General features: G+C 43.6%; 1 protein-coding gene across 1 annotated transcript in view; it reads right to left on the reverse strand.

Moving 5' to 3' along the window:
- The window catches only part of LOC126456039 (espin-like), a 448,202-nt gene that overhangs the window by 351,055 nt on the left and 70,334 nt on the right, over positions 1 to 26,813 (reverse strand). The gene's annotated exons all lie outside the window — the stretch shown is intronic.

Consider the following 26,813-nt stretch of genomic DNA (forward strand, 5'->3'; position numbering starts at 1 on the left):
TACTTAAATCTGCTCACCCTGTCTATGGGTTGATTATTATGCATTAATTCTGCATTTTGGTGCTCATCTGAAATAAATTTGGTCTTGATATTGAGAACCGTATTCCTGCTGCGTTCTCCCACTGTAGACAGAAGATCTTGCAGATCATTCAAGTTATCTGCAATTAAGACTGTGTCATCTGTGTATCTTACGTTGTTAATACATACCCCATTTACTTTAATACCTATGTCACAATCTTCAAGCGCCTTCTGAGTACAGGTTAAAGAGGAGTGATCAGAGTGCAGCCTTGTCCAACTCCTCTACAATTTTTTTGTGCTTCTGTCAATTGGCCGCCATTTCTGACCTCGTCAGTTTGATTTTTTGTACAACGAATATCTTTTCCGTCTATACCCAGTTTTCTCAATATTTGAACAAGTTTATGGTGTTGCACTCTGCAAAATCAGTTACGTGGCATAATTACTGAGGTGGCTCTAAGCTAAGGGGTCTTCCATATCGTCGTAAAGCAAACAAAAACGCACAATTACGATATTGTGCAGACTAAACTGTGGCGACACTGCACGAGAATACACCGCGTACACGGCACGCCAGTACGAGAGTGGCCAGTGTACTTGCAACAGTCTATATGGACAGGACGTGATTTATGCGTACTAGGCACACAATATTCCAGCAGCAGAATAGCAGGAACGCACTGGGGACGCATTTGTATGACTCTACATGTGGCTGGATCATTGGCAGTCAGGAGGCAGGCTATCATCAGCTGAAGTTAATTCGGACAGCAGTTGTTACATTTCGACATATTAAACCAATGGCTGTACCCTATGACACGTTATCTTTCAAAAAGATAACACAAGATCCAATGTTGCCTGTCTGCTACGACCTACCACAGTACATACATTTCGACATATGAAGACCAGTAGTTGTACCCTGTGTAAGAAGTCTGCGATACGTTATCTTTCAACACGATAACGAAGATCGAATGTTGCCTGTACTGTCCCGACCTACGTCAATACGTAGGGCTTTCGACTGTTGCTCTGCTGAGCACATACTCAAAACCGCTCACCCACCGAAATCACCTGGTTATTGGTTGCCGAGCGATTGGCACGCCACCATGCACCGAGCTCGCGATAGATGTACTCTGACATAGAGCTGAAACAGCGCAGAAAGACGTACCTCCACGTGAATAAAAGCCCATATCGAAGTATCCTTTGTTGCTGCCAGAAGTGGCACCTTTGTCTGCTGAACTACGCGCCCTGTATACCCTAAGTCAACTACATATTTGTCGGGCTTGGTGCCCTAGTGGTAAAGCGCGTGCTTGGTAAACGAGAAGTCGTCGGATCAAATGTCGGTTGAATTACGGAGATTTTCAGGCTGTCTCTAATCTAACATTCACCTCTCAGCGATGTGCGGTGTCTCCAGGAACGACACGTCGTTCGGATTCCACGTTAAACTGAGTCTCCTTTCCCCGGTTGGGTAACTGGGGAAGATTAGTGACACGGAAGTCGCCAAAGAGGCGTCCAGTAAGAAAGATTTGCGCTTCCCAGCCACTGAGCCACGCGAACTTATAATTTCTTACATATTTAGTCGTGTCTTCTTCCTACAATAAGAACAATTTGGTCATTTGCTATACTTCTTGGAGTTGCAAATTTTATTGGCCGGACGTAAACATTTTTCTTATATTTTATCAAATACTCTGAAGGAAGCTAGTATGGTTGACTGGATAATATTTTAGCTAATTTTCCCACGAAACCTTTTTAATATTGCAGTGGCTGTTTTGCCTGTCTGCTTACAAAATGATACCTCATTACCTCTTACGGAATTTCTAAATAAGAGCCGATGTAACGCACTTCATTTAAAGCTAAGCAAGAACGTACGAGGCTGTACTGAAAATTAACGCCTCTGAATTTTTTATGTGGAAATCTCAAAGGGTTAAAAAATTTTTTGTTAGCTGTCTTCATCTATATTCTTCACGTCTACACTTCACTTCTCAAGAGAGTCATCATGACGGCGAACAAATTTCTCCCAACGAGAGACCAGTTTGTTGGCCGGCCGCTGAAGCCGAACGGTTCTAGGCACTTCAGTCTGGAACCGCACGACCGCTACGGTCGCAGGTTCGAATCCTGCATGGTTGTGTGTGACGTCCTTAGGTTAGTTAGGTTTAAGTAGTTCTAAGTTCTAGTGGACTGATGACCTTAGATGTTAAGTCCCATAATGCTCAGAGCCATTTGAACCAATTTGTTGATACTGTCGTTGTAGAATCTTTGACTTTGTTTACGGAGCCACAGCTTCATCGCTGCTTGCACATCTGATTTTTGCAGATGTCGCAGTGCTCGTGTGTGGTCTGGCATTGCCATGCTGAATGAGGGGGTGTTCCATGTGTGGACGAACTCTTCGAATTCGTGCTTTCAGATTCTGAGGACCTCGCACCACCTTGCCGAGTTTATGGTGGTGCCTTTAGGGATGAATTCCAAATGCGGCACGCCTTGAACGTCCCGGAACACTGTGAGCTTGATTTTTCCCGCTGATGGCGTGGTCTTAAACTCTTTTGGCGTCAGTGATCCTTCGTGGCGGAACTGGTTCAAATGGCTCTAAGCACTATGCGACTTAACTTCTGAGGTCATCAGTCGCCTAGAACTTAGAACTAATTAAACCTAATTAAGCTAAGGACATCACACACATCCATGCCCGAGGCAGGATTTGAACCTGCGACCGTAACGGTCGCTCGGTTCCAGACTGTAGAACCGCACGGCCACTGCAGCCGGCCGTGGCGGAACTCTATTAACGCTCTATCGTTTTCGGGGTCACCACCGTTTCCTCCATTACGAGCACGAACAACCCATCGTCGCACATTGCCGATATCGATACAATCATCACCGTACACAGCCTTTATTCTTCTATGGATTTCAATTGGAGACACGGTTTCTGCGGTTAGAAACACAGAACGCTGTTTCTCACGCACCGATATAGTTACGTTACACACCGCCATGTTACACGCTTCAATTTGCAACCCTCTAGCGGCAGAATGTTGCAATATGCGACAGCGAAGCGGTAAAGTCGATTGGGTAACACGCATGACATGCAGTACCTCACCTGATATTGAGAACAGAATTAAAAAATTCTTTGCCGTTACTTTTCAGCACATCCTCGTGTCTTTTTCTTTACAGACAATCAACCGTGCGTCTCTGATTAAATACGGTATGATTTGCGTAGAAAGTATGACCAGTCGCTTTATAACATTTTAAATACTTTTCATTGTCCCACTATCCTTCCTGCAAACCGTTGCAGGCTCGTCGGATGTAGGATATTTAAATAATGTTTCTTTTTTTTTTTTTTTTTTTGATCCCTTGCATCTAGTCATTGAGACTGCGGCGACGTCGTATAATCCCGGAATTGTGAGTTTGTCATTTTGAATGGACTCATTATATTTCAGGATGTCTTATATCTTGCTGCTCGTAGCGCTTAAGACGAATTAAAAAAAAACTGAAATACACAATACTGTTGGTCCACCATAATATTTATTTTACAGTTAGTTTTGAAGCGGCTTTCAAATTTCTAAGCTATCCTCAGACAACTCAAGACTAAACAGATAGCCGGCCGGAGTGACCGAGCGGTTCTAGGCGCTACAGTCTGAGACCGCGCGACCGCTACAGTCGCAGGTTCGAATCCTGCCTCGGGCATGGATGTGTGTGATGTCTTTAGGTTAGTTAGGTTTAATTAGTTCTAAGTTCTAGGTGACTGATGACCTCAGCAGTTAAGTCCCATAGTGCTCTGAGCCACTAAACAGATAATCCACACAACATCAGAACGAGTTTGTGTAGCTCTAGAAGGACTGTCCTTCCAAGGACATGTGACTTTTTACAACTATATTTGTCTATACAAAAACACGAGTGTGAACTAACAAAAGATTTATTTATTCATAGTTTTTTCTACTTTCATTAAGCATATGGTTTTGTATACATGTACAGTCGTAAAAGTTACGTTCCTTTGGAAAAACAATCTTTGTACACTGGTAAACTCTCGTTGATATTGTGTCGATTGTTTGTTTGAACAAGTTGTCTGCGGGTGGCCTACAAAGCTGAAAGCCGGTTAACAACGAACAATAAAATAAATATGATTATGGAATATCAATACTGTGTACTTACGTTTTCAATACATCTACGTCCCACCGTGTGGCGATGGAATATTCAGTAAATCTTAATTTGAATGTTTGTACATTACACGTTAAACCACTTTCACCTAAGTGCCGTACTTTCCATGATGGTGTATAATGGGTCCATTTAAAGTGCCGTATTCAACTTTTCAAGGTTACATTACTTTGCATCAAATGCAGCCCCTAGTTGGACACATAGCTTACCATGAAGTTCAGAAGATGAGTCTGGGTGGTCCGGAAGCTGGCTAGCAGGACAATAAATGATTTTAAAAACATTTTAAAACTTCTGTTCACGCTTTCCACACAAGCCAACCGATACTAAACAGGAATAGGCATATTCCGATACTAATTACCGTGGAAGAAAAGACCAGTAGTAATCGAGCACAGGCAGTAACATCGTTCCGTAATATTTAGGTGAAAGCACAGCAGCTTTAACTGTATATTAGTACTTGGTCTTTATGACTCTCGTTCGAGACTGTTCCATGTAATACACACCATCGAGATGAAAGGGTAAGCACGGTAGCAAGAGAGCGGTTTAACTGCCAAACTGGCCTGGGTACAGCGTTACGCTCTGATACAGACGACGTCTGTTACGCCTCAACTATCACGCGAGCTTTCCTGCATTGCAGGTGGCTACAAAATATCAGTTTACGACCGCCTCTCTAAGTCCTTTTCGAACAGTGCTGCAATTACGTAGAGAAATTAGCCAGTGTCGCTTCGCTACCTCGTGGTAAGACGAGCTGGTGATTACTTCCGTCTGCGAGCTTTTTTACTACTGTTGCCAACTAATCGGATACGGTCTATGGGCTAAACGTGTCTTCTACGCCTTAAAATGGGTGAACAATAAAAGTCCAGGAAGCGTTAGATGACAGCACGGAACATCCAGTCGCATTACGTGGCTCGCGCAATGCAAGTGTTGATTTAACTCTCAGTGCGTGAACAAAAGCTACACGAACCTTTGACAGTTTATCAAATACTTGGAATCGTATGAATCTTTCAGCCCCTTATCCCGTGAACGGTTCAAGATGTCCAAACGAGGTTTTGGTCAAATGATGCAAGGCAGAGGGGATGTATGTTTGTACATCTACAACTACATTTATACTCCGCAAGCCACCCAACGGTGTGTGGCGGAGGGCACTTTACGTGCCACTGTCATTACCTCCCTTTTCTGTTCCAGTCGCGTATGGTTCGCGGGGAGAACGACTGTATGAAAGCCCCCGTGCGCGCTCGAATCTCTCTAATTTTACATTCGTGATCTCCTCTGGAGGTATAAGTAGAGGGAAGCAATATATTAGATACCTCATCCAAAAACGCACCCTCTCGAAACCTGGACAGCAAGCTACACCGCGATGCAGAGCGCCTCCCTTGCAGAGTCTGCCACTTGCGTTTGCTAAACATCTCCGTAACGCTATCACGGTTACCAAATAACCCTGTGACGAGACGCGCTGCTCTTCTTTGGATCTTCTCTATCTCCTCCGTCAACCCGATCTGGTACGGATCCCACACTAATGAGCAATACTCAAGTATAGGTCGAACGAGTGTTTTGTAAGCCACCTCCTTTGTTGATGGACTACAATTTCTAAGGACTCTCCCAATGAATCTCAACCTGGTACCCGCCTTACCAACAATTAATTTTATATGATCATTCCACTTTAAATCGTTCCGCACGCATACTCCCAGATATTTTACAGAAGTAACTGCTACCAGTATTTTTTCCGCTATCATATAATCATACAATAAAGGATCCTTCTTTCTATGTATTTGCAATACATTACATTTGTCTATGTTAAGGGTCAGTTGCCACTCCCTGCACCAAGTGCCTATCCGCTGCAGATCTTCCTGCATTTCGCTACAATTTTCTAATGCTGCAACTTCTCTGTATACTACAGCATCATCCACGAAAAGCCGCATGGACCTGCAGACACTATCTACTAGGTCATTTATATATATTGTGAAAAGCAATGGTCCCATAACACTCCCCTGTGGCCCGCCAGAGGTTACTTTAACGTCTGTAGACGTCTCTCCATTGATAACAACATGCTGTGTTCTGTTTGCTAAAAACTCTTCAATCCAGCCACACAGCTGGTCTGATATTCCGTAGACTCTTACTTTGTTTATCAGGCGACAGTGCGGAACTGTATCGAACGCCTTCCGGAAGTCAAGGGAAATAGCATCTACCTGGGAGCCTGTATCTAATATTTTCTGGGTCTCATGAACAAATAAAGCGAGTTGGGTCTCACACGATCGCTGTTTCCGGAATCCATGTAGATTCCTACAGAGTAGATTCTGGGTTTCCAAAAACGATATCATACTCGAGCAAAAAACATGTTCTAAAATTCTACAACAGATCGACGTCAAAGATATAGGTCTATAGTTTTGCGCATCTGCTCGACGACCCTTCTTGAAGACTGGGACTACCTGTGCTCTTTTCCCATCATTTGGAACCTTCCGTTCCTCTAGAGACATGCGGTACACGGCTGTTAGAAGGGGGCAAGTTCTTTCGCGTACTCTGTGTAGAATCGAATTGGTATCCCGTCAGGTCCAGTGGACTTTCCTCTGTTGATTGATTCCAGTTGCTTTTCTATTCCTTGGGCATTTATTTCGATGTCAGCCATTTTTTCGTTTGTGCGAGGATTTAGAGAAGGAACTGCAGTGCGGTCTTCCTCTGTGAAACAGCTTTGGAAAAAGGCGTTTAGTATTTCAGTTTTACGCGTGTCATCCTCTGTTTCAATGCCATCATCATCCCGGAGTGTCTAGATATGCTGTTTCGAGCCACTTACTGATTTAACGTAAGACCAGAACTTCCTAGGATTTTCTGTCAAGTCGGTACATAGAATTTTACTTTCGAATTCGATGAACGCTTCACGCATAGCCCTCCTTACGCTAACTTTGACATCGTTTAGCTTCTGTTTGTCTGAGAGGTTTTGGCTGCGTTTAAACTTGGAGTGAAGCTCTCTTTGCTTTCGCAGTAGTTTCCAAACTTTGTTGTTGAACCACGGTGGGTTTTTCCCGTCCCTCACAGTTTTACTCGGCACGTACCTGTCTAAAACGCATCTTACGATTGCCTTGAACTTTTCCATAAACACTCAACATTGTCAGTGTCGGAACAGAAATTTTCGTTTTGATCTGTTAGGTAGTCTGAAATCTGCCTTCTATTACTCTTGCTAAACAGATAAACTTTCCTCCCTTTTTTTATATTCCTATTAACTTCCATATTCAGGGATGCTGCAACGGCCTTATGATCACTGATTCCCTGTTCTGCACTTACAGATTCGAAAAGTTCGGGTCTGTTTGTTATCAGTAGGTCCAAGATGTTATCTCCACGAGTCGGTTCTCTGTTTAATTGCTCGAGGTAATTTTCGGATAGTGCACTCAGTATAATGTCACTCGATGCTCTGTCCCTACCACCCGTCCTAAACATCTGAGTGTCCCAGTCTATATCTGGTAAATTGAAATCTCCACCTAAGACTATAACATGCTGAGAAAATTTATGTGAAATGTATTCCGAATTTTCTCTCAGTTGTTCTGCCACTAATGCTGCTGAGTCGGGAGGTCGGTAAAAGGAGCCAATTATTAACCTAGCTCGGTTGTTGAGTGTAACCTCCACCCATAATAATTCACAGGAACTATCCACTTCTACTTCACTACAGGATAAACTACTACTAACAGCGACAAACAATATGGATAGTACTCTTGCATCTGCGAAGTACTGAAGCAAATATTTTTTGAAGGAGCAATGTACGTTTTTAACAGCATTATCAAGTTAATAAAAACATCAGTACAGTGAATAAAGTTCGTGCAAGGATTTTTTTAAAAAAAGGCTAATGCCTATGAAAGTAGTCCGAATATCCCCTGAATTAAGCAAAATACTCCTTCATGTAAAATGTTTCGACCCATGAATAAAACTAGCGATGCGGCTGCTCAAAAGTTATAGAATAATATATAAACAATGAACACTCACTTTTCTGTATAAGAATTTACAATGGGCATAGCAACAGGAAACTGAATTTAGATGAACTAGAATAACTGCTACAACCATCTCACCAGCGTGAAAATATGTAAAGAGGCGTGTGAAGTGCTATGGGCCGCTATGGGCATGTGGGTCCAGTCTGTTACAATAGCCCACGTACACAAGGCATCGAAGAAACATACTTTCTGCAGAACAAATAGCTGAGATTGTCTGCTGTGCCAACACCGACACTTACTCAACCCATCCAAAACCCAAGCGGTACTGTTTGGGAACTCCAGGCTCATTAGCCTGAAATACCTCGAATTCCTACTATCTCTAGCGCTAAGTGGGACAAATTCCAACTTCCCTCCTTCAGCAAAGAGTCTAGCAGTAATAACAGATAAAAATCTATGTTGGGTTGAGAACATAACTGCAGTGTGCAAGAAGGCATCAATTAGCATCTCTCTCCATGCCCTACAAAAATATATAAAAGCTATTCTCTCTTGACCTGAAAATAAACTTTTCAAACACATACTTCCTATTATTGATTACAGAGATGTTCTCCTGGTAGGCTTTTCTCAGGAAATGTCACGGCACCTGGAACTGGTAATGAATGCTTGTGTTCGTTATATCTGTTTTGTCCGACTCTTTGATGATATTTCGCCATCATAGGCACAGCTATCCTGGCTGCGTTCAGACAAGCGCTGAGATTTCCAGACCCTCTGTTTTCTCTGCTGCCTTATCAGCGAACATTCTCCGTCATTTCCCTTCTCCCTCTTAAGGTTGTTATCTGAACAACATGGCAGAAATGCTCGTTCCCATCAGAGCAAAATCTCTTCGGTCCCACTGTATCGGCCAGTCACTCGCTCGAGGTACTTCTCAGTTCAAAAAATGGCTCTGAGCACTATGGGACTTAACTTCTGAGGTCATCAGTCCCCTAGAACTTAGAACTACTTAAACCTAACTAACGTAAGGACATCACACAAATCCATGCCCGAGGCAGGATTCGAACCTGCGACCGTAGCGGTCGCGCGGTTCCAGACTGTAGCGCCTAGAAGCGCTCGGCCACTCTGGCCGGCGTACTTCTCAGTACCAGGTATCCGACTCTGGAATAGCCTCCTGCATTATATGACACATGATAACATCAGGTTCAGAAGACATTTAATAACATATCTATTAAAGCAACAAAAAGGATTACCATTGCTCCTATACGCACTCTTTACCGTTTTGGCCTTCTTTCCGATCAGATTTCCCTCTTTTCGCAGTACTCTTAGCTGGTGCAGCCTCCTTAAGTTCCCTTTCCCAGAACGGCTCTATCTGAAAACGTCTATCTTGTACACCTATAAATTCTTCTTATAACTGCCACATTATTATTATTATTATTATTATTATTATTATTATTGCTAATACCACTATCAGTGGCAGCAGTTTTAGTAGTACAAATATTGCCAGCACTGACCTTAGAGTTCAGAGTCAGAATTATTTGCTCACATTGCCACTTCAGATACTCAAATAATTTTAATCCTATTTGTTTCTTAGGAAACTCTGATGTAAGAAGGTACTGTGTGTGTGAAATGCTGGGCCGATGTAAGAGAGGGGCTGGCAGCCCAATCAGATAAGATTAAATAAATACATTTTCTGATGAAAGACAATTCATAGAGCGCGAAGTACAAAATTCACCATAATTCATGCTAATTTTGGTTGGTTGTTTCGGGGAAGGAGACCAGACAGAGAGGTCATCGGTCTCATCGGATTAGGGAAGGACGGGGAAGGAAGTCGGCCGTGCCCTTTGAAAGGAACCATCCTGGCATTTGCCTGGAGCGATTTAGGGAAGTCACGGAAAACCTAAATCAGGATGGCCGGACGCGGGATTGAACCGTCGTCCTCCCGAATGCGAGTCCAGTGTCTAACCACTGCGCCACCTCGCTCGGTGCTAATTTTGATGTTAACTGCGGTAAGCAATCTATTAAGTGTTACCAATTTCTGTAGGCAAGTAGTATGTTTCGCACTGGTAATCGTGTGCTGACTGTTGGGTATAAGTCGTCTGAATAGGAATGTGATTCGCAAGGAAAACTGATTTGAAATAATATTTGAATTTAATTCATGTAAATGACTTCCTAAAGGTAAACGTATCACAATAGCGCCTGTAATATAACCGCTCAGGAAATATGTGGCACACAGAATTACAATGGCACACACAGTTACAACACGCAAGAAATTCAGAGAAATCGGGGTCAATATAAGGCCACAACATCGAGAAATGTTCGCTGAAAGCCGACCGCCCTGGCCGAGCGGTTCTAGGTGCTTCAGTCCGGAACCGCGCGACTGCTACGGTCGCAGGTTAGAATCCTGCTCGGGCATGGATGTGTGTGATGTCCTTAGATTAGTTAGGTTTAAGTAGTTCTAAGTTCTAGGGGACTGATGACCTCAGATGTTAAGTCCCATGGTGCTCAGAGCCATTTGAACCGTTTTTGTTCGCGGAAAGGGACAGTAATACTATGAACCCATCATTGGCGTTGTGATAGATTAATAGCCGAATTGTCCTTTATACAAACTGGTTCACATGCTAGCAGTTATAAGATACAATCACTGGATAGCTGTTAAGTTTAGTAGCGTAGTGCAACATCGATATATTCGCATCGGAAGTCTTCCGAGGTCTGGGACGGAGCTCGGTGTGCGGCGTGTTAAGAGGACTTGCCGCCGGAACAAGTGAATGCAGTGAGTGACGCGAAGACGACGTATCCTGGTGGCGTCCGTGGCGACAGCCGTCGGAGACGGGGAGCGCTGGGGAGACCGGGATTCACGCAGGCGCGCTGGCGGAAGCTTGAAATGTATCATCGTTCTCCACGAAGATGTGAATGGCGCGCGGCGCGCCTTAGCGACGAAGACACCATCTACACCGCAGAAAGCTTCAGTAGGTTCGCGATGGAAATCAAGAAGATAGTTGCACTGATACTGAGTGAGTGTTGACGAAGGCCAAACAGCGAAGGTAATCAGTCTACTATGCACGACCCTTAAACAATGTGTCTAATAGTGTATTTTAAATACGACAGTATGCCATCTTAGGCACTGTGTAACACTTAAAACACTTGATAATGGCACTCTGAAGCCGAAATGATGATCGTGTAAATGTAACACTGCAAATAAAAAACAGTCTAATGGCGGAACTGACTTTAAAGTGATTTTACAGCAGTGCAAATCATCCAATTACCCAACCAAAATTGTGAATGTTGTGCGGGCTGTATGCTATGCAGTTTGATATCTGAATGGTGACAGTAAGGTTATCAGCGATCATCCACGTTCAAAATTGTTAAGGCCTTCGTGGGCTCTTGTTGACGAATTGACTACTGGCTTCTGTCTCAGGTTCTTTGGTCGACGTTTGTTTGATGACTTCTCTGATGTTACGCCAGCACGAGTGCTGACCTTCTCAAAGCCTCATCCCCACCACCAGCAATGGAGGGTGAAACTTTGACAATGCCAGCTACTGTTCTTGACGGAACGTCGGAAAAATCTTCAAACAAATTCCAGCCGAAGATCCCGAGACGGAGCCAACAGGCAACTTATCATCCACTTTACTACAAAATAGAAAGTAAGAGAAAGTAGGAACAATTATGATAAACGAATTTATTAATGAGCAAAACAAAATTCGTGCTGGATGTTCTTGACAAATGGCGCATGGTAAATTCACACTGCTGAGAACTGAAAAATAATAAGAATGGCGGCCAAACATTTGGAAACTTCTACATTTCATTGCTCGAGGACACAAAAACGTCAAACAATATTTATGAAGCAGTAAAGGGCGTCTTTTCAGTTTATCCTTTGTATGTTTTTTTTAAGTTCCCCTTAACAATGACACTTATTTTTCTCGTGAAATAGATCTAATTTTTCCGTTGTTGAAACTCCTTTCATTAAAAAATTATGTTTTTATTTGTGTGTAATGTAAGCTTTTTCTTTGTCCAGATTTTGTAGAACGTAAATACTTTTTTGATTTCACATATTTTGTCTCTCTCGTGAGTGGCCACTAATAAGAACAATAACTGGTCCCTGTGCAACCTTTGCATTGTGTCACGAATACAAAGCAATCAACAAAATGAAGATGACACAAAAGCACAAAATCTATTACAACGGTTGGAGTGAGCTCGGCCTCAATAAGTTAACTTCCGGTGTTGGCAGAAGACGTCCCCGTTTCTACGTATGAAACTCATGAAGCTCCACACTCAGCACAGTCAATTCATCACTAACACCTCCCATTTGTGCCGTGGTTGGCCGACGATTTACAAGCAAGAACGTGACGCGCATCTTTAAAAAATGGTTCAAATGGCTCTGAGCACTATGGGACTTAACTTCTGAGGTCATCAGTCCCCTAGAACTTAGAACTACTTAAACCTGACTAACCTAAGGACATCACAAATCCATGCCCGAGGCAGGATTCGAACCTGCGACCGTAGCGGTCGCGCGGTTCCAGACTGTAGCGCCTAGAACCGCTCGGCCACTCTGGCCGGCGTACCTCTAACGAGTAGTCGATTGTGACCAGAAAGTCTCCAGTGTAAAATGGTCTTAAAGAGGGCAGATTTGGAACGACAGGCTTTCTAGAACTTCTCCGAGTGTCGACAAGTCGGTCAGCACGGACCAGCTCTCAGCTAAACCTCAGTGCCCAGCAGGGAACCCGCACCGCGCTTTCGCGCAGCGACCCCACGGCTCACACGCCTGCTCTGCGCGGTGAAAAGCACGCATTGCTGGTGAAGACGACGCGACGCCCGCAGAAAAACGTCACAGCGTAGTCTGCGGCGCAGGGCTGGTGCGTGCCCGAGACGTTATCTCCCCGCGGGCGAAAGCACGGCCGTAATTTGCTTCACAAGGCCATGGCGGAGGCAGCCTGTAAACTTGCGGGGACATCCTCTTCCGAGCAGAGCCTTGGCATTTATCTGGCGCTCATCACGTTACGCTTCAGCTACCAGGACAGAGTGGTGACCGAGCTCGAGAAAACTCCAAGCTGTTGAGGTTTCCACTTTCTCGTTGGCAAATGTTTGCAGATTGAGTTACTTGGAAGGAACTGAATTACTTGGAAGGAGTTTTATTTGCAACAAATCAGGGGGAAGGAAGACACCTGAGTGCGATTCAGTGAACGAATGATGAGGATCAGTAGTCCCAGGGCCAGTTTGTGGCCGAAGAGACACAGGCCGCCAAGCTGAGAGGAGCGCCAGGGATCCCAAATGCAAAATTCATATACAGTGGGCATTAGAATTACTGGCGAAAACTGGCACAGGTCAAAATGTACGAAGGAAAAGGGGGATTGAGGGTGGCAAGTGGCAAGTCACTTGTGCGGAAAAGTGTCTCGAAACGGTTTTGAATGGTTTCTTTGCAAAACTTCGATCCAATTGATTCCTGACTAATTTTCGTCAGTCTGGGACATTTATTAAGTAGGTTTAACGGGAGACATACGAGAGATAGGAGGAAGAAGAGCGCGGCCTATGATCGATTTGTTTGCTCAGAGTACATAATTTTTTCAACAAACTCTGTTGCGGAGATAGGAAGAAAGATTAGGATTTGACGTCACGTCAATGATATGGTCATTAGAGACCCGCCCAAACCCGTATTGGAGAAGAATGGGCAAAGAAATCGTACCCTTAGGAAGGAGCCATTGCCCCATGCGCATAATCGATTTATAGGAATCCAGTGTCCTAACGCTATATCAAATAACTCGGCCAATAGATTTGATCCATGGGTGTCTAGAGGACAGAATAGTACTTTTCAGAGAGCCCATCATACGAGTATGTAGGTCGGCAACGTTATGGAATTTAATCTTATTCTGCATTCGAATCCTACGAGTAAAAATACACTGCCTAAAAAGAAGTAAAGCACCCACAAGACGTTATCAGAAGCCAATGTAACTTCATACACCTATACTCCATCGGCGGATAAGTAAATAATTATCGTTGCAGTTCTCTGTGGCCGGTAGTATGGCCACCAGAGTACATGAGTATTGTTAGTGTCTAGTGTTATTATCAGGTTTGAGTAATCACTGTGAAGGACATGGACATGCCGCGTACTCATTTGAGACAGCATTATCAGCATCTGACGGAGTTTGAAAGGTGCCTCATTCTGGGACTCTATGTGCCCGGCTAGTCGAATCGAGCGGTATACAGATTAGTGGTGCATTCGGATGTTGCAATTTCCCGATGTTGGATTGATTGGGAACGTGAAGTCAGGTATACTCGTCGACCAGGTTCTGGTCGACCACGTCTGACCACCACAAGGGAGTATCGCTGTATCGTACACCAAGCACATCGTAACTCCAAGTCTGCGCCTGGCATCCCAGAACAAGTAATGGACTCCCTGCAACGTTCTGTGTCATCCCGCACCATTGGTCGAAGACTAGCAGAAGCCGGACTAGGGAGTAGGTGCCCCGTGCGGAAGCTGCCGTCAACACTAAAATACAAACGGCTGCGGTTGTAGTCGTGCCGTGACCGGGAAGCACGGACTGATGATGAAAGGCGTTGCATGATGTGCGACGAAGCGCCGTCTTCCACTAGTCTGAGTGACCTTCTTCGGCGAGTATGGGGGCGATATAAGGAGAGGCCCCATTCCTTCAGTGCAGTCACAAGATATTAGTCCTGGTGCTCAACGACAAGGTTATCAGCGACCATACTAAATTAGTAGATACGAATGAGGTTAAAAAGTGGAAACGCGAGAAAAAAAGATAAAAATCAATTTGAGATAAAATCGCGCTCACTCTCCCTGATGGGTAGTGACTGAAGGAACTCTAATGGCACAAAGGTACGTCACGGGCATCCCGTCTCCTCATGTGCTACCTCTCATGCGGCCCTGACGTCGTCGCATTTTGCAACGGAACATGACACACTTCTCTACAGATGTGTGTGCGTAATGTGTACTCCCGTGACCTGGACGGTCTGTAGATCTGTTCCCGATAGAACGTGTGTGGGATCAACTCAGACGTCAATTCCGTCCCAGTGCCAGTACCTGGGTTACCAAGGACCAGTTCAACAGCTGTGGGCCAGCTTGCCTTAGGACAGGATGCAACGGCCTTATGACGGACACCCCCCTTCCCAACGTAATCATTGCCTGCAATGGGAGTGCAACGTAGTACTGATAATCGGGCTCATGCTGCCAAGTAGTATGAAAACCTGACTAGATGTGATGAGCTCTGAAATCACATCAAATACCGTCTCAAACTACGAAGTTTCATTTCGGTTCCTCCTCCCCTTCTGAGTGCTTCACTACTGGTTCAAATGGTTCAAATGGCTCTGAGCACTATGGGACTTAACATCTATGGTCATCAGTCCCCTAGAACTTAGAACTACTTAAACCTAACTAACCTAAGGACATCACACAACACCCAGCCATCACGAGGCAGAGAAAATTCCTGACCCCGCCGGGAATCGAACCCGGGAACCCGGGCGTGGGAAGCGAGAACGCTACCGCACGACCACGAGCTGCGGACTCGCTACTGGTGTCAGGCGGTATATCATCGCAGTGTGAAATGGTCAAAATGTCAAAGCCAGTAGGCTGCCGCTGTAATTAGCACACTTGTTTGTATCCAAAAGTATTAGAGTTCAAATTCCTATCCAGCCACGCTAATTCAGATTATCTGTCCCTTTGCCGATTCAGGCTTATAGCAACACAATTCCTTTAGAATAAGAGCGGATAATTTTTCTGGCAAGTCTTTGTCCAACTGAGCTAGTGCCCCGTCTTAAAGGATGTGGACTATACGTTGGTCAGATCTTCTACAGTAAAAGGACAATTTACGCAGTGGTTTCGTGAGTTAGATGAGAACATTCAAAGTACACCAAGAGGAAAGCAGTGTCAGACGCGTGGATGCAGATGTCAGGAATAAAGAAGATTAATGTCCCGTCGACGACAAGATATTTTGAGGCGGTGATTAAGCTAGTATGGGGCGACGATGCAGAAAGGAAGTCGTACGTGTCCTTTGAAAGGAACCATCCCGGCATCTGTGCAGAAAGGAAGTCGTACGTGTCCTGTGAAAGGAACTATCCCGGCATCTGGCTTAAGCGACTTTGAAGAATAACGGAAAACATGAAACTGGAGTGACAGACGGGGATATGAATCTCGTTCACCACGGATTCATGTCGTCAATGTAAACACTGAGTCACATGGCTGAATACGACACTAAGACCATCTCGTGTCCTTTCGATCAGTGATTTCTCCAGAGCACTTACAGAATTCTAAAATAAAGCTAAAATGCTAGAACATAATACGTTATGTGCACGATGGCGACCAAATGTGTTGACAGCGAAGAAAAAACGGTACAATGTACTACTCTGGGTTGCTTTCATGGAGAATATGGTAACTGTTATTTTCCAGTTGGACTGAAAGCAACTGAGCTCGGCGACCACTAAATGAAACGGTCTTCAAAACTGTCGATCGCATTAGTATAAGTTATGACGGACATTGGTGTTCGAAGAAAATTCAGTGAATCATGGAACCTGTGACCACAACGAAAACGCTGCTGACATACTTTCCTACGCCTAAGGAGTACACGAGACAACGGCTGATGACTGGTGTAGTTTGAATGCGGATACAGTAGTGGACAAAGCCTTCTGTAGTTTAGGTGTACAATTTTACACGGAAACGATAATCTTAATGAGTAAACAAAAAGTGAGGGGCAATGCATTTAATCATAGAAGTAATACTGACAGTACGAGTATCGTATTAGTGCAATAGTTAAGGGGTCAATAGTAGTTTTGTAGTGACAGAAAGAAATTTTTCTCTTTTTTTATGTTCCTTACTGCAGTATTAGACATTTCTTTTCTTTGTAGTATTTGTAACATTGTTGTATTATTGTTTTCCCATAATGTTCGTAAGCACCAATTAGCAATTATTATTATCATATACACTTTTTATCAGACACAAAAATGGGGCCAGCTGCGGTGGCCGAGCGGTTCTAGACGCTTCAGTCCGGAACCGCGCGACTGCTACAGTCGCAGGTTCGAATCCTACCTCGGGCATGGATGAGTGTGATGTCCTTAGGTTAGTTAGGTTTAAGTAGTTCTAAGTTCTAGGAGACTGATGACCTCACATGTTAAGTCCCATAGTGCTCAGAGCCATTTCAACCATTTTTTTCAACAAAAATGAGAGTTACTTTAGCTTTCCAGAAAACGGCTGCCGGCCGGTGTGGCCGAGCGGTTTTAGGCGCTTCAGTCTGGAACCGCGCTACCGCTACGGTCGCAGGTTCGAATCCTGCCTGGGGCATGGATGTGTGTGATGTCCTTAGGTTAGTTAGGTTTAAGTAGTTCTAAGTTCTAGGGGACTGATGACCTCAGATGTTAAGTCCCATAGTGCTTAGAGCCGTTTGAGCCGTTTTTGAAAATGGGCTGCAAACGTAATGAATAAATAAATAAATGTTCGCATACTCAGTGAGGCAATACGTCTTCGGAACATCAGTGCTAAACCCAAACAGTGGTACGCAACGTGACGACACCCGTGTTCTAACAATGCTGAAAACGTTACGGGTGATCCCATCTACAAAGAAAACACTGAGCGCACAAGTACTGGCCAGAATGATAAGAATGCTACAAATGCCAACTCCCTCCTCCATCTCCTGCATTCTCCCCTCCACAAACGTTATAAGTATGCACCTACATTTAAACAATGATAACATCTTCATTCAATATTTGTGCTTCTTCTTAATAAGAAATTATCATCCCAGTCTGCATCTACGAGCTATACAGCATTCAAGTAGCGGCGTTTCGCTTGCAATTATGACACAACGTCGCATAAATCAGAAATGCAGTGACAGCTACATTAAGCTGAGACTGCATTAACCAGTGAGTGCGCCCTTTACCGCCATCACAACTTTTTTCATGCCTTTATCAAGGCTGATGAAACCTCCAGCAGATTTTTTTTCCTTTGACGTTCGCTCATCAGTCGATTTGTGTGGTACAAATGAGGAACAGCTCTATCGCCTATCCATATCTTTGTGAATAGTCGCTTTAAATCTATTCTTGTTAATGTCCAGTTTCTCCACTGTATCTGTGAGTCAATGAACGATTTTTGGGGATGCATTCGTCTCCCTAGTAAGTATTGTCATTTGTTACTGACGGTCAACCAGAACGTGGTGAGTCATGAACCAATTTCCTACAAGTCCCAACAACATTAGCTCACCGTGGATGTTGCGTACGTCTACATCAACATCGCATGAACTTCAGTCGCCATTCTTCGTGTTTTGTGACAAAACTTGGAGCTCCGCTATCGCACTATAACACGAGAGTTGATACGCGCTACGTTCAGCGGGTCGTAGCAGGCAAGACAACTCTGCTACAGCTTCGTAATTTATTTATTTATTGTATTGCTGCTTTTAGACCTACAGTCTCTTTTTCTACAGGGTGGTCTCAAAAGCCTGTTAGTATGATGCAGGGTAGATTGTGCTGAGAAATAACTGATAATAAAAAAAATCGATAGGTTGCGCCGTTTCTGAATTAATTAGCACTGAAGTTAACTAAACAGACCGTTTCGCGCGCAAATTCAAGCGGCCCACCTGAGATGGTGTCGCCAAACATGTTCTTCGTTCGGTTTCCTAAAACCGAAGAAGACCACGATACAAAAATTGAACCTGGAACGATAGTGAGGATTGAACCCGAGCCGAAGGCTGAGCAATCTTGTGCGCTATCATCTACGCTATGAGAACAATTGACACCAATTGTATCTGCTGGGCACTTGAATTTGTATGCGCAACGGCCTGAATGGCTAACGTCAAAGCTAATTAACACGGAAATGGTACAACGTATCGATTTTTTTCTTAACAGTTATTTCTCATCACAGCCTACACCTCAACACTTTTACAAACTTTTCAGACTGTTTCTGACCATCCTTTATAACACGTCGTTTAACATTTTTTGAAGTTGTTACATGTTTTGATTGATTACAAAATTGTGTCTCAGCATAGTAATAAGATTAATCCTACTACTAATAATATAAGAATAATAATTAATAGTAAAAAAGAAAATATTATCTATCAATGCCAATATTAGTTGACAGACTACATACATTTGTATTGGCTAAAGGTAGGGAATGAAAGTTTGATAAGAAAAATGAAGAATAAGAACAAGACGAATGGCATTTATATACAGGGTTATTCAGCTACTACTATCGCTAGGTTTTATGCAACCCACAACGTGTTGCAATACCATGAGCAAGATTTTCATATTCTCTCACTCGCTATTCACAAACTATTAGTCCCACAGAAGAAATGAACACGGCCTTGTTGTAGAAAATTTAATGTAGTTAAATTTTGTACTGGGATGCGTTTCTGCTAGGGGCCATAGTTTTCGAATTATTTAAGAAAAATGTACAAAAGTGCTCTTCAAACGAGTTTCTTTCAGTAACTCGAAATCTGTGACCTCCAGCAAAAACGTATCCCAGTACAAAATTTAACTAAAGTAAATTCCCTACAAAAAGTCCCTGTTCATTTTTTCTGTAGGACTAATAGTTGTCACATAGCAAGCGAGAAAATATGAATATATTGCACGTGTTATTTGAAGGCGTTGAGTACTGCATAAAATCCAGTGCTAGGGGTAGCTGTATCACCGAGAATTTACTAGTGAATTTATATATAAATGTGTATATGTATATGCTTTGATAGTGTATCCGACAGCGTGTGTGCCTCTCAGCAACTCGTCTCTCCTGCTATCACGTTCAACAATGTTACCACGTAGATATTCACCGAAATTTTAAGGTACACGTTTCAGACTCCACGGAATACCTCCTACGCTAGAATTGTCCGGCCACAACCTAAAGGTGGCGTCCAGGTCGGATCCTCCACTGTACTGCAGAGCATATTCAATGCTGAGGTTGAGGTTAGCGAAAGACGTGTGCTCGCAAGGGTCAGACAGTGCTGCGTGGCTCGCGAAATGCCGAGGCTTGGATTCGAATTTCGGTCCCGAATAAGGCTGTAATCGGCAAGGGAGCGTTGAGTACAGAGCGAGAGTGTCATTCCAGGACGAAGCACTGTCTGAAAAGTCATCCGCAGTGTTGTCCATAAACTGTTTACTTCCTTCTTACGATCTGGATGCTGTCGCTAAAGTAACTACTCCCCTCTCGACCGAGTAACTCATATTACTAGACTTCGTAAATTCACATAATGGAAGAAATATCTAGAGAGTGATAGAACATCTGGTATTACATGCAACACAAGCGAATGTTGTTTGTGGGTACGTCAAATTTTAACAGGACGCCGGGATTTTAAATTGATTTCCTATCCGGCTTCGACTACGTAGGAGTCAACAACGCAGGGGATCCCTGATCTGATTGAATACTGGGAAAGTCAAAGGATGTCAACCCTAATATGAAACAAATAGGAAGTAATAAAAATATTGATATGTTTTGAAATAGCAATAAGCAATTCAGCTGAGGGCAACCGTCACTAACGTTGCACCATGATGAACGACACAGAGCACAGGTACTGAAACTATAACTAGATAATCACAACTACGGTCAAGCCGGAGAGAGAGTGTTGGACCAGACAGAGCTTATCAAGATTGCAACAGGGAAGATTCTGGTGAATCATACCACATGGATGGCGCCGTTTGCACTCGTAGCACAGCATACTTGCCGAGTTCAAGGTGATGAACAACTTAACTGCTACCAGCGGCAAGGCGATAAATGCATGTAGCAAGAAGCTTGCAAGACCGTCAAAAGGCAGCAGCTGCTGGTCCAACGAGAAATTCGAACTGAACGGATAGGACATGGCAAGGGCCAGGCGCTTTACGGCTTAGCTGGCGCCTAAGTCCTGTAAGTTTCCGACTTCTAGAAACTGAGCTGTTGCTAACTACGAGGGAGGTCAGAGGCCAAAGCGTACCGGCTGAGACATAGGGGCTGACTTCGTGTTTTTGTTGACAGTGGTTTCCTACTCAGCTCCAGCCGCCGAAAAGGCCTTTCTAGCTATGTTCCCAAGTCTCCGCGAAGAAGGAGAACGATTATTTAAACTTGAGCAGTTTTTAACGGTTTCCGTCATTTTGAGTAAACTATTAACTCCCCTGTTTCCAGATTTCGACTCATCAGTATGTTAGGATTCATTTTCGTGATGAAATTTCCTGGCAGATCAAAATTGTGTGAAGGGCCGAGACTTGAACTCGGGTTCTTTGCCTATCGCTGGCAATTTCTTCTGCGAAACTTGTGGGAATAACATTCCTGTGAGTTCGGAAGGTAGGAGATGAAGAACTGGAGGAAGTAGAGCTGTGAGAACGGGTCGTGAGTCGTTCTTGGATAACTCAGTTGGTACAGCACTTCCCCACGAAAGGCAAAAGGTCTCGAGTTCGAGTCTCGGTCCGGTACATGGCTATGATCTGCCACGAAGCTTCATATCAGCGCACATTCCACTGCACTGCGAAAATTCATTCAGTGTCGTGATGTTTCTCTTCTCTCGTCAATTTCGTTAGTGGTTTAAATAGTGACGGAATTTTTAAGAATCTCGACATCACATTGATAGGGACTGGACTGGATCTGTCATGCGAGCGACTGCTTATCAACTGTGCGGTCACCCGCGCATGCAACCTGTCACGTGGCTGTCTTTGGAAGGTCCATAGTGTTATAGTGTCCTTAGAAATATCACATATAGTTATAAGCGAAGATCTTCTTGTCAAAGTTTTCCACTTCCTTGCTCTTTACCTCGTAGCGCAAAACTGTGCGCGATGTCGGAACATGAACCCAGAATCTTGATCTTTGCGCGTAATGTTCTTACCGACTGAGCTATGCAGCCATGACTCACGACCCGCCCAGACAACTTTACTTTGCCAGCACGTCTCTGTTGCAATCATTCACTCTCGGTAGGCAGCCCTGATCGTTATATGACGGCTCAAATCATTCTCACGAGAACTTCACAATGCGAGCTGGTAGCAGACTAGAGGTAACGGCGGTAATAATACGAGGGGCGTTCAATAAGTAATGCAACACTTTTTTGTGAATGCATATTTATTTTATTCAGGATTCCAATACACCATATTATTTCCCACTCTTTTGGGTACAAAACACTATTTTTCAACGTAATTTCTGTTCAGTGTGACTGGCCTTACGACATCTTGTCACCTTACTACCGGCCGGAGTGGCCGAGCGGTTCTAGGCGCTTCAGTGTGGAACCCCGCGACCGCTACGGTCACAGGTTCGAATCCTGTCTCGGGCATGGATGTGTGTGATGTCCTTAGGTTAGTTAGGTTTAAGTAGTTCCCAGTTCTAGGGGACTGATGACCTCAGATGTTAAGTCCCATAGTGCTCAGAGCCATTTGAACCATTGTTTTGCACAGACGTTCCAACACTGCAGGAATCACGTCTGTGTGCGGACGGACAGCCAGCGGGAGATCGGACAGGTTTGTGTGACCTTGTTGCGATGATAACAGACGCCTCGCCCAAAGACATCAAACAGAACAATTCCTTCAGAGTCCCAGAAGACTCTCGCCATGAATTTACCAGCTGAGGTCGCGGCTTTGAGGTTTTTCTTCGTAAGAGAGGCGGTGGGGCGCCACTCAATGAGTTGCTGTTTTGTTTTCACTTCGAAGTCATGAACCCAAGTTTCATCGCCTGTGACGATGTTCGACGAAAATTTTTCACGATTTGCCTCGTCACGTGCAAGCAGCTTCACACAGACAGTCCATCATTACTCTTTAAGATCTCCTCTTAGGTGGCCAGCTTCGAGTATCCCAGATGGTGGACGAGTGTGTCAATACTACCAACAGAGACGTTCAGTTGTGCAGCGAGTCGTCTGATTCTGAACCGTCGATCACCTCGAATGAGTGTGTCCGCACGTCCCAACACTGCAGGAATCACAGCTATGCACGGCCGGCCGGCACGTGAAAGGGCGGACATGTTAGCGTGACCTTGTTGCGATGAGCACTGACGCCTCGCCCAACGAGTCACAGTGCTTTTGTTCACTGCCCGGTTCCGCAGACATTGTGCAAGCGCATATGAATATCTGTAATATCTGTGATGTTCTGGTTTCCCGCCAAAAGAATCTCAAATACAGCTCTGCACTTGGAAGCCATTTTGAAGGGAACGTATAGCGCCGCTGCCTACCGGAACTTCATGAAACGGGACATTCCTCGATGTCCCGCAATAAATTCGGCATTTGTTCAACTGAAAGTGACCGAGAAAAAAATTGTTGCGTTACTTATTGAACACCCCTTGTAGGCAAATCGCGTAAGCGGACTTCTCAGCTAGAAGGCCACCTTAGTTGTCTGATCGAGAAAGGAAAGTACTTCGCGGAACGACCGGCTTGTATACAGGGGCTTGGCCACCTTCTGTACGTCAGCAGCAAAGGGGGAAGCAATTCACCTGCGCTGTGGTTGACGCAAGGCTGGCGTGAGGCGATCACGATGGCCGCTGCTGTGGGGCGCCGTGCGGTGATTGCGGCAGGATGCGCAACCCGCCCAGTGGAGGGAGGCGCAGCCGGCCGGTCACCTGCCGCGTTGCCTCACAAGGCGTGGCCACGGCGCGGGCCTCTTGCGTCACGCGCGGGGCTCAGCAGTCGCTCGGGAGGCACGCGGAATGGACGTGCGATCGTGAGGCGACGCTTACACACGCAGAAGAATCGCTACTCGTTTCCCTAATGACACGCAATTATGGACGCGGTGGGGGAATCTACAGTCACCTCCCGCTTTCCCAACGTAATATGCTAGAGTTATTATAAAAGGCAAGAGTGAGTTATTTTTATGGGTTCGGCAGATTCACGTTTCTTCGAAATCCAGAATGGCGGCATTCGCTGAGATATTGAAGTCGGTAGCGTTTGTAATACACTCTGAGAAAAACAAGAAGCGACGGAGGAATTAGGCGAATAGGGCGGATATCCATAGATGTGATGAACATGTACAGACAAATGATTACAATTTTTAAAGAATGGATGATTTATTTAAGAGAAAGAGCTTCACAAAATGAGCAAGTCAATAACTCGCTGGTCCAACTCAGTCCCTTATGCAACCATTTATTCGGCTTTGCATTGATTGACAGAGTTGTTGTATGTCCCCCTGTGGGATATAGCTCCAAATTCTGATTCCAGAAAGCCACTAAATGCGTAGAGGAGCTCCTTAACATGGTCAGAAAGATTTCTGGTGGAGCACGCACAGATACTAATTTCTTAATTAGTAGGGGTGTATATGAAACTAAACTGATCTGAAAAAAAAAATGTTCAAATGTGTGTGAAATCTTATGGGACTCAACTGCTAAGGTTATCAGTCCCTAAGCTTACACACTAGTTAACTTAAATTATCCTAAGGACAAACACACACACCCATACCCAAGGGAGGACTCGAACCTCCGCCACGACCAGCCGCACAGTCCATGCTGCAGCGCCTTGGACCGCTCGGCTAACCCCGCGCGGCGATCTGAAAAATCTCTCAGGTTTTTTTTCTTTTTTTTTCAGAAGGCCATTCGCGATAAGTCAAACTTTTTGCTAAACCAACACATGAACTCTGATACCTGCAGTTGTATTCGAGGAATAATTTTTCGAAAAATAATGACAGTAATTTTTTCAGACATTTAAGTGCAAGCCGAAAGGAAACTAAACCCCAAGCGCCTATTTTATAAATGTAAATGGTAGACTTGGTTTAAGGAACACAAAGTTGGGAAATACTTGCAAAGTATATTGATCAGATTCTTAGTTGTCCTGAACCAACTCAGAAGTTGGAATTCCCAAAGACGCATGAAAATCTAGAAGAAGATTTGCCTCCGGTAGTCAAATAAATTGAAGAAGTAATGAAAAGCTAGTGCTGGGACTACGGTTGCTTTTGAAATGAGCTAAAATTTATCTTTGAAGAAATCTGGAGAACAGGAAATAATACTAAGAGAGTAGATGGTACCCTTGATACATCCACTACATGCCACACGCAATAAAAAATACTTTAATAAATACAGAGGAATTTATTTGCTAACAGTTGTATATAAAACTTTTTCCAACCTTCTGTTAAAAGAGTAGAAACAACACAGGGCTGTAATTTAGGTGACTGTGAAGATAGCTTTAGGAAGGGCAGATCATGTTCTGAACAAATGTGAGTATTTAATTCGAGAACGATCACTCGCCACAGATCACTGAACTCAAAACGTATTGTAGTAATGTTTCTTGATTTGAAAAGCCCTTTGATTTTTGTTGACAGAGATACTAGGGATAAAATAATCCAAGAATTTGGTGTAAAGTCTAAATTAGCACATTTGATTCGTGAAACACTTACAAAAACAGTATCTAATGGGAAATTTATTGAAGAAACATCTCATCCCTTCAAAATAAACGCATGTGTACGACAAAGTGATCACCTATCCACAATTCTTTTTGTGTTCTAGAAAACAAGTGAGAATTTGGAATGAAAAACTGAATGAATATAAGTTTTTCCCAAAAAGGTATGGAAGATGAAACAACAATAATGGAATCAGCTGTTACACATTTGCAGATGACTTTGCTATACTTTCTGAATATGTGCCATCTGCTGTAATAAAAACTGATCTTTTAGAAGAAATAGCCAGTAGGACTGACTTGCAATTTCCGCAGAAAAAAGAAACAAATTTTTAACAAACATTAAAAATGCATCAAAATTTCTGAAAACAAGTTATAGTGAAATAGAGAAGATTAAAAAATTTAAATGTCTTCGGGAGCTAATGCCAGAAAATGTTTTGGAAAAAGCTGCTATAGAAGAAAGAAAACTTAAAATGGTGAGGGCATATGGTGCAGCTGAAGATCTTTAGAATAAAAAATGGGAGTCCAAAAGTGCAAAAATAAAACATTACACTACACTAGTAAATTTGGGAAATTCATATTCAAGCAAATGTCTAGCACTCTGCTGCAATTTACATAAATTAGAAATACCAGAAAGGCGAATCATTAGAAATTATTAGGCGCACGAAGAGCTATGGAAGGTTGCCAGGCACTTAAGTGCGATTTGCAGAGTGTCCATGTAGGTGTACGAAGTAACGATGAAATTTATCGAAACTTAGAAAACATATAGAAGCAATTAGAAAAAGAAAATGGTGTGTTTCGGCAATTTACATAAAGTGCGAGACAGTAGATTCACCAAAAGATTTTTCAAATATTTGTGGCATAAAATGTCAACAACAAGGTGGATCCGCAAAGAAAAATTTCATTTAGAAAAATAATATAAGAGTTGAAGAAACATCTTTTAGATAAATGTATTGAATACGGAATGAATCCAAGGCAGGAGAAAGGAAAAACCTGGTCAGAAGTGTTCGGATGACAGAAAGAGGAAACACAGTGAAAAGATTAAAGAGAACTGAAAGAAAAGAAAGAACAACAAATAAGGTGGAATTGAAACTGGCACGTAGACCTTAGTTGGTCCATCCGCGAAAATAAAGCAGTAAAATGTAGATGTGGAACTTCTATTTCCAAAACAAAAACTCTGACTGCAAGGACTCTGGGTTGTAGCTGATGAAGGAATTATACGCAGGTATAAATTGCCGCGAATATTATCCGTTTCAATAAAGTCTTTCTGGGTAGTCTACTATTTCATACAGTAATATATATTAACTTCTCAGTCCTATTGGAAGAGGCTTCCATTTACGCTACTTTCATAATGATAGCCTTATATAACATTGCCATAATGATAGTAGTGTATACGAGCTGTCTAGTACGGTGATGAAATCCAGTCGAAATGGTCAATACAATGTCGATACATACTGCATCATTGTGCCATAACACATCTGGAAGGGCTTTGTTGAATGAGGATGAAATTATTTAAGTCCTAGTGGCAA

Source organism: Schistocerca serialis, chromosome 2, assembly GCF_023864345.2.
Source record: "Schistocerca serialis cubense isolate TAMUIC-IGC-003099 chromosome 2, iqSchSeri2.2, whole genome shotgun sequence".
In the NCBI taxonomy this organism is placed as follows: domain Eukaryota; kingdom Metazoa; phylum Arthropoda; class Insecta; order Orthoptera; family Acrididae; genus Schistocerca; species Schistocerca serialis.